The 7,458-nt window shown below is 41.5% G+C and overlaps 2 non-coding genes across 2 annotated transcripts; both read right to left on the minus strand.

The window, feature by feature from the left end:
• Positions 1 to 379: 379 nt before the first annotated feature.
• On the minus strand, positions 380 to 451 carry TRNAC-GCA (transfer RNA cysteine (anticodon GCA)). The gene has a single exon. It is a non-coding gene; the product is annotated as a tRNA-Cys (tRNA).
• A 2,522-nt stretch (positions 452 to 2,973) lies between these two features.
• TRNAC-GCA (transfer RNA cysteine (anticodon GCA)) lies at positions 2,974 to 3,045 on the minus strand. Its single transcript has one exon. It is a non-coding gene; the product is annotated as a tRNA-Cys (tRNA).
• Between the last annotated feature and the right edge of the window lie 4,413 nt (positions 3,046 to 7,458).

A 7,458-nucleotide genomic window follows, 5' to 3' on the forward strand; every position in this document is an offset into this window, starting at 1 on the left:
TTCTGAACAGCTCAAAATAAACAAAGTTAAAGTGAGCAAAAAAATAATAAGATAAAGGTACATAAAAGTGCATGTGTGTGTGTATTTTTGTCTATTGGTGTGTCTGGATCTGTGTGTGTGTGTGTGGTTGGGGGACATCTGGTGTGGGGGTGTCTTTGGGTGTCTCTGGGTGTGTGGCTGTGTTTGTGTGTGTCTGGTGCAGGCAGGGTGGGTTTACATGAGCACATAGTTCTACTGTGAGGGAATTAATAAGCCAAGGCGCCTCCATGAACCTGAGAGTGAGTGCCTCCTTAAATTTTTAGCCCTAGGTACCTTGCTTAACTCACCCTAGAGCCAGGCTTTTAAAGAAGCTGCCAGGAAGAACAAAAGAAAAAAACACAGGGGGCACCTGGATTTGAACCAGGGACCTCTTGATCTGCAGTCAAATGCTCTACCACTGAGCTATACCCCCTGATGCTATTATGCCTCCTATAAGCACTTATTCCACTTTTATGAGTTTCATCATACTTCATAAATATCTGTGTGGCTGAGATTCCTGCTAGATTTAATTTCATCCCTGATTCCGTTATAGCCACATCATCTCCTACTTATCCCAGAGCTTGTATGTTCATTCCGTTCTCAGAACTTAAAGCTCAGTGCTCTAATATCAAACTCTCCAGTGTTTAAAATACACCACCAACTGCCCATAAATCTCCAGGCACATCAGTGAATGTTGTAAATATCGTGGGCTGCCATCAAGTATTGGACATGGAGGTGGTCTTAACTGGAAATCCACAACTGGACTACAGAGGTTCATGTTCAGCTCTGAATTACAGGCAAATATTGTATGTGTGCATGGATTGTATATGGTACATGATTTTATCAGATTTTCAAGGGGATCTCATCCAGGTGAACTGTCTCACTTTACAGCTGGAAAAAGAAACAGATAAGAAGTCCAAAATTCACCTTTGAACACCACTGATTCCTAGTTCCTTGAGTTCCAGTCTGAGAACTTTCAATCTTGTGTATTGAGAAGAAAGGTCGAGGAAATCTCTGTCACTGCAGTAAGTTCTCCCTGATGAAGGCTGGAAGCTCTGTGAAGCTAAGGAGCCCACAGCCCCCAGAGCTCCAGCTCACAGCTCTCTGAGGGCTGTAGACGACCCTTCCCAGCCACTCCACTCTGAGGTTCTACCGAAACTTCAGATTGCAAACCCAGTGTGCCCCAAACTACACTTGCTGTTTTCCTGCTCAAACCTGCATCTTCTCCTATTTTGCTTTGTTGTAATAATAGTCCATATTTACTAAACACTTGCTATGTGCCAGGCTCAGTTCTAGCCATAACTTCTGGCTCAATCATCAGAAATAAATCCTACAAAACAGATATTATAGTTAGCATACTGATTTTACAAGTAAGAAAACTAAGGCACAGAGTGGCCATGCAGCTGAGAGGTGGTGGGGCCAGGATTTCATTGTGGGCTCAGAGCTGGGTGCCAGGCCTACCTATGTAACCATCTGATTAACCTTCTCCCTGTCTTGATTGGTGACACCACTGCATACTGTCATTTGGTCAAAGAATGTAACACAGCACTGGGCTTCTTCCAACCTCTCCTCCCAGTGCCAGTTAATCACTGGGTACTGCTGAGTTTAGCTTTGACATCACTTACGCCCACCCCCACCCTTGCACCTCAGTGCCACCACCTCCTAAATGGCCTCCCAGCTTCCACCCCTGACATCCATCTCCTACTGCTCCCACAGCAGTCATTTTAAAGTCAGGTGCATCTAGACTACTCCTCTTAAAGGCCTTCATGATAAACTGCAAGACTCTCAGCACAAGAGTTCTTACATTTTGATCCCTGTCTGCCTCCTCAGCTTCAGCCTCCTCTGCTGACACTCCCCATAGCACATTTTGTGCTCCAGCTGCCTCCAACTGCATCCATCTGGCTCCAGCCTCTGCCCATGCAGTTTTCTCTGCCTGGGACCCAACCCTCACTCACCGCACCCCTGCCTCTCCTCCACCCTCCCTCTGGTGCGATACTGTTCTTCTATGAGACCCTGACTTGCCATCAGCTCCTCTTGGAAGCCTCCTGTAACCTCCCTCCTCTGGACAGAGGTAATAACTGCCTCCTCTGCATTCCTGAAGCTGGCCCAGCTCGGTCCAGCTCACAGCTGTCTGACTTCTTATTTTACAGGCCTGCTTCCTGGCTGAAAGCACACTGAGTCCAGAGGCTGTGTCTTATTCACTTCTGGGTTCACACTTTGCACAATTCTGGCATGTAGTAGGGGCTCAGTGGATGTCATTCAAGCTGATTTTAAAATGCAGCAGTGCCTGAGCGTCAGGCAGGAGTTAAACCTAGACTAAGGCCTGACCTCTGGCCCCACCCTGGCTAGGGAATGCAGGCACCCAAGGTGGGGTGCTCGCTGCAGGCAATGAACTGGGGATGGAAAGGTAATAGAAAGTCCCCAAGCTTTAGATCAGGAAAAGAGTGCAGTTTCCTAAATTTTAGGCCAGTTCATGTTTATCCACAGCAGTGCTCTGTGAACAAGGACTCTATTCCCTGACTGCCCTCAGGACACTATAAAGTGTGGGCATCATCACTGTTACTGGGTTTGCCCTGCAGCCAAAATGTTCTAAAAGGCTATGGACAGTTGTAGCATTTTGGGAGCATTGCTAAATGGAAATTTGTGACAAAGCTTTTAACAGAAGGAGAACAGAATGAGTAGTATCATGAAGTCATTGAGAACGTGTTCTCCTAGTTTAAATCCTGGACCTGTCTTTGTAGCATCTCCAAGTCTCAGACTCCTTGTGTAAAATAGAGATAATGTATCTCGTAAAATTTTGGTGAGAAATGAAGGAGATAATTAATGTAAAGTACCTAGTCTGCTGCCTGGCATATATACAAGGGACATTAGTTATTATTCAACCAGTCATGAGCTACAGAATATATTAAAGTCAAAATCAATCCATATTCTTCTAAAGCAAAAAGAAAAATGTGGAGGGGGCACCTGGATTTGAACCAGGGACCTCTTGATCTGCAGTCAAATGCTCTACCCTTGAGCTATACCCCCAGTGAAATGGCCTTGTTTTTATATTCTATCTCTCTCTCAACATTATAGCTCTAAACACCTGCAGTGACTCAGTGGAGCTATAATTAGAGAGAATGCTGCCTGGAAGGAGTCTGGGCATCATAGAATTTCATTACGAAAAAAGACCTGACTCCTGAGAATTAAGTTCTCTGAGCCTGGAAACTCTTGACTTTCATACCCAAAGCCTCTTCTGTCTGCCATAGCTTATACAAAGTGAACCTTGGTTCCAGGTAAAAATCATCAGATTTTCCACAAATAGCATCGTCAGTATAATGTGATGATTGGATTCCTGTCATGCTTCCTTAGCCACAGCTCCCAGAAACTGAGATCCTCATTGCACTTCTGATTTCACAGAACTGATCTCATAACTGGCACTCAATAGACATTTGTTTCATTAAATTGATTCTGGAAAATATATGTATAAATAATGATTTGTGTGAGATAGCTTTTCCAAGACGTAACTGTAAGATGTTTTTACTCACACAAAAACAGATGGCCAAGGAGATACACTCTTATGTAACATAACTTGCTTGAAACTTGGAATACTGCCAACTCCAAAATGTCATTTGATGAAGAGAAACAAGATTCTAAATAAGAGCTTCTTAATCAAGTAAATTATTTATCATGGTCTTACCACCAAGATTCCTTTTCAACTTCCAAACGCCACCACAGTTGGAGCAACCTGTATTTCTGGGCACCATAAACATCCCCTCTTCCCCTAATAAATTCTTCATGTGCTTCTTATGGAGTCTTAAACCTATTAGGAAGGCTCTCTTCTGCCAATTTCCTGACCATATACATTATTGAAATCTTTTCAAAAGATCCTAGTGTGTCAGGGTGGTGGTTGGTTGGGAGCCCAGGAGAGGGGAGTCTCCACTACATTCATTTTCCCTCCTAACTCAGGCTGGAATTGAGAGATAAGAAAAGAACCACATGTACCCTTTGCTCATTGTTATTTTCTCACCCTGGATGTCAGTGGGAGTAGAGATTTTAGCAGTAACAGATGTATCGTGTGCTTTGTATCGAAGAACTCTGGCGTTGGAAAGGATTTAGAGATCATTTATTTCAACCACTTCCTTTGCAGACTAAGAAACAGATGGAGGGAAGATGGAAAACCCTGCTTAAAGGCACAGACATAACAGTAGCAAAAGCAACAGAACCAAGGGTCCATTCCACTGGCAACTCCTTAGAGGCTATTTGGAAGCCTCCAGTGCTTGGAATGACGCAGGTGCTCATCAAATGTTTGTGGAATAAATATCAAACTGTAGTTATATAGTTAGACCAAACATCCTGGTTTGCTGGGGATTCTCCTGGTTTTAGCACTGTATGTCCTACATCTTGGGAAATCTCTCAGAAAACCAGGCTGGGGTTGTTTGGTCACCACAAATATGACCTTATTTTTTATCATTCGTAGTATTTCCTAAACCTAAGGAATTCCTAAACCTAAGGAATTCCTAAACCTATTTCACTTTCCACTGTCTCAATTTTTTTTTTACCATTATCACATACCTCCTATACTAATATTTATTATTTGTCTTGAAATCAACCCACTTTTTTTTTATATTTAGCCTCATCCTAAGCAGAAATATTCTTGAAATCATGCCAACTGTATTTCTTTGTAGTGCACCTCAAAATAAATACACAGCTTTTGAAATATATTAAAATTGTATTTAACACATGTTGCGCTTAACTACTTGCCATGTACCATTCTAAGTGATTTACAAGTATTGATTCATTTAATCTTTAAAACAATCCAATGAGAGAGGAACTATTGTCATCCTCACAGTGAGGAAATTGAGGCACAGTGAACTTAAATAACTTGCCAAAATATTGACTCTCTGTACACAGTTGCCAAACAGAAATACACAGCTGGTAAATTTATCCATGTTCCCCAAAGTCATCTTGGAAACCTTCAGTGATAATCACAGTGTGATGATAATTTTATGTGTCCACCTGACTGGGTCACAGGGTGCCCAGACATTTGGTGTCTAGATGTGTCTATGAGGGTGTTTCTGGATGAGATTAACATGTGAATCAGTAAAGGAGTAAGGCAGATTAATCCCCTCTTTTTCGGTGGGCCTCTTCCAATTTACTAAAAGACTGAAAGATCAAGTAAGAACAGAATGGAGGTTCCTTAAAAAAATACAAATAAAACTACCATACGACCCAGCAATCCCATTACTGGGCATATACCCTGAGAAAACCATAATTCAAAAAGAGTCATGTACCACAGTGTTCATTGCAGCACTATTTACAATAGCCATGAGACGGAAGCAACCTAAGTGTCCATCATCCGATGAATGGATAAAGATGTGGCACATATATAAATACAATATTAGCCATAAAAAGAAATGAAATTGAGTTATTTGTAGTGAGGTGGATGGATCTAGAGTCTGTCATACAGGGTGAAGTAAGTCAGAAAGAGAAAAACAAATACCATACAGAGTGAAGTAAGTCCGAAAAAGAAAAACAAATACCGTATGCTAACACATATATATGGAATCTAAGAAAAAAAAAAGTCATGAAGAAGCTAGGGGTAAGACGGGAATAAAGACACAGACCTACTACAGAATGGACTTGAGGATATGGGGAGGGGGAAGGGTAAGATGTGACAAAGTGAGAGAGTGGCATGGACATATATACACTACCAAACGTAAAATAGATAGCTAGTGGGAAGCAGCTGCATAGCACAGGGAGATCAGCTCAGTGCCTTGTGACCACTTAGAGGGGTGAGATAGGGAGGGTAGGAGGGAGGGAGACGCAAGAGGGAAGAGATATGGGAACGTATGTATATGTATAACTGATTCACTTTGTTATAAAGCAGAAACTAACATACCATTGTAAAGCAATTATACTCTAATAAAGACGTAAAAAAAAGTATACCACACACACAAAAAAACCCCCACAAATAACCAGTGTTGTTGGAGAGGATGTGGAGAAAAGAGAACCCTTGTACACTGTTGGTGGGAAAGTAAATCGAGGCAGCCACTATGGAAAACATTATGGAGGTTCCCCAAAAAGCTAAAAGTAGAACTAACATATGATCCAGGAATTCCACTCCTGGATATATATCCAGAGTAACTGAAAACACTAATTCAGAAAGATACATGCACCCCAATGTTCATAGCAGCACTGTTTACAATAGCCATAATATGGAAGCAGCATTGTTTACAATAGCCAAGATATAAAAGCCAAGATAAGTATTCATCAACTGTTGAATGGATAAAGAAGATACAGGTATTGGAACATTACACAGAAAAAAGAATGAAATTTTGCCATTTGCAACAATATGGATAGGGAATTGGAGGGTAATATTCTTGGTGAAATAAATCAGATAGAGAAAGGCAAACACTGTATGTGTTGCGGAGCACAGGCTCCCGGACGCTCAGGCTCAGGAGACCCCTAATACACGGGACAAATGAAGGAATATAACAAAACAGAAACAGGTTCACAGATATACAGAAAGAACTAGTGGTTACCAGGAGGAGAGAAAAAAGAAGAGAAGTAAGGCGGGGGGGGGGTGTTAAGAGGCACAAACTACCATGTATAAAATAAATAAGCTACAAGGATATATTGTACAACACAGGGACTATAGCCAATATTGTAAAATAACTTTTTTTTTACATCTTTATTGCAGTATAATTGCTTTACAATGGTGTGTTAGTTTCTGCTTTATAACAAAGTGAATCAGTTATACATATACATATGTTCCCATATCTCTTCCTTCTTGTGTCTCCCTCCCTCCCACCCTCCCTATCTCACCCCTCTAGGTGGTCTGTATAATAACTTTAAATGGAATATAATCTATAAAATTTTTGAATCACTATTTTGTACACCTGAAACTAATATTGTAAATCAACTATACTTTAATAATTAAAAAAATAATCCAATAAGAGGTACCTCCTCCTGCCTGACTACTTTGAGCTGAGACATCAATCTTTTCCTGCCTTCAGAATGATGCTGAGCAGGACCCTGTGGGACTCCTGGGCAGAAAGACCTTCTGTGCCCCCATTTCTTTGATTATAGGAAATAGCCTTCATTCAGTCTCCATGACCTTCCCTGAGTTCCAACGGGCAGATTCAAGCAGCTGTTATTTAGGGAAGGGAGGAGATATGAGACATGGGAGAAACAAAGTCAAGAGAAACAGTAGTTCAGCATTGGGGCAAGGTCCTGGTTCCCCATCAATGGACACACACACAACAATATCTTTGAGCTATTTTGCAGATACTGAAACCCCCTCCAGGTAGGAAAAGTTAACGATTAATGATGATATGCTGCCTACAAGAACAAAGACTGCAGACCAATTAGAACCAGAAGGTTGATGATGCTGACTCCCACTTACCTTACCACCAACCAATCAGAAAAATGTCCATGAGCTTGATCATGGCTTCTTTG

The sequence above is a fragment of the Tursiops truncatus genome, unplaced genomic scaffold (genome assembly GCF_011762595.2).
Source record: "Tursiops truncatus isolate mTurTru1 unplaced genomic scaffold, mTurTru1.mat.Y mat_scaffold_103_arrow_ctg1, whole genome shotgun sequence".
Classification (NCBI taxonomy): Eukaryota; Metazoa; Chordata; class Mammalia; order Artiodactyla; family Delphinidae; genus Tursiops; species Tursiops truncatus.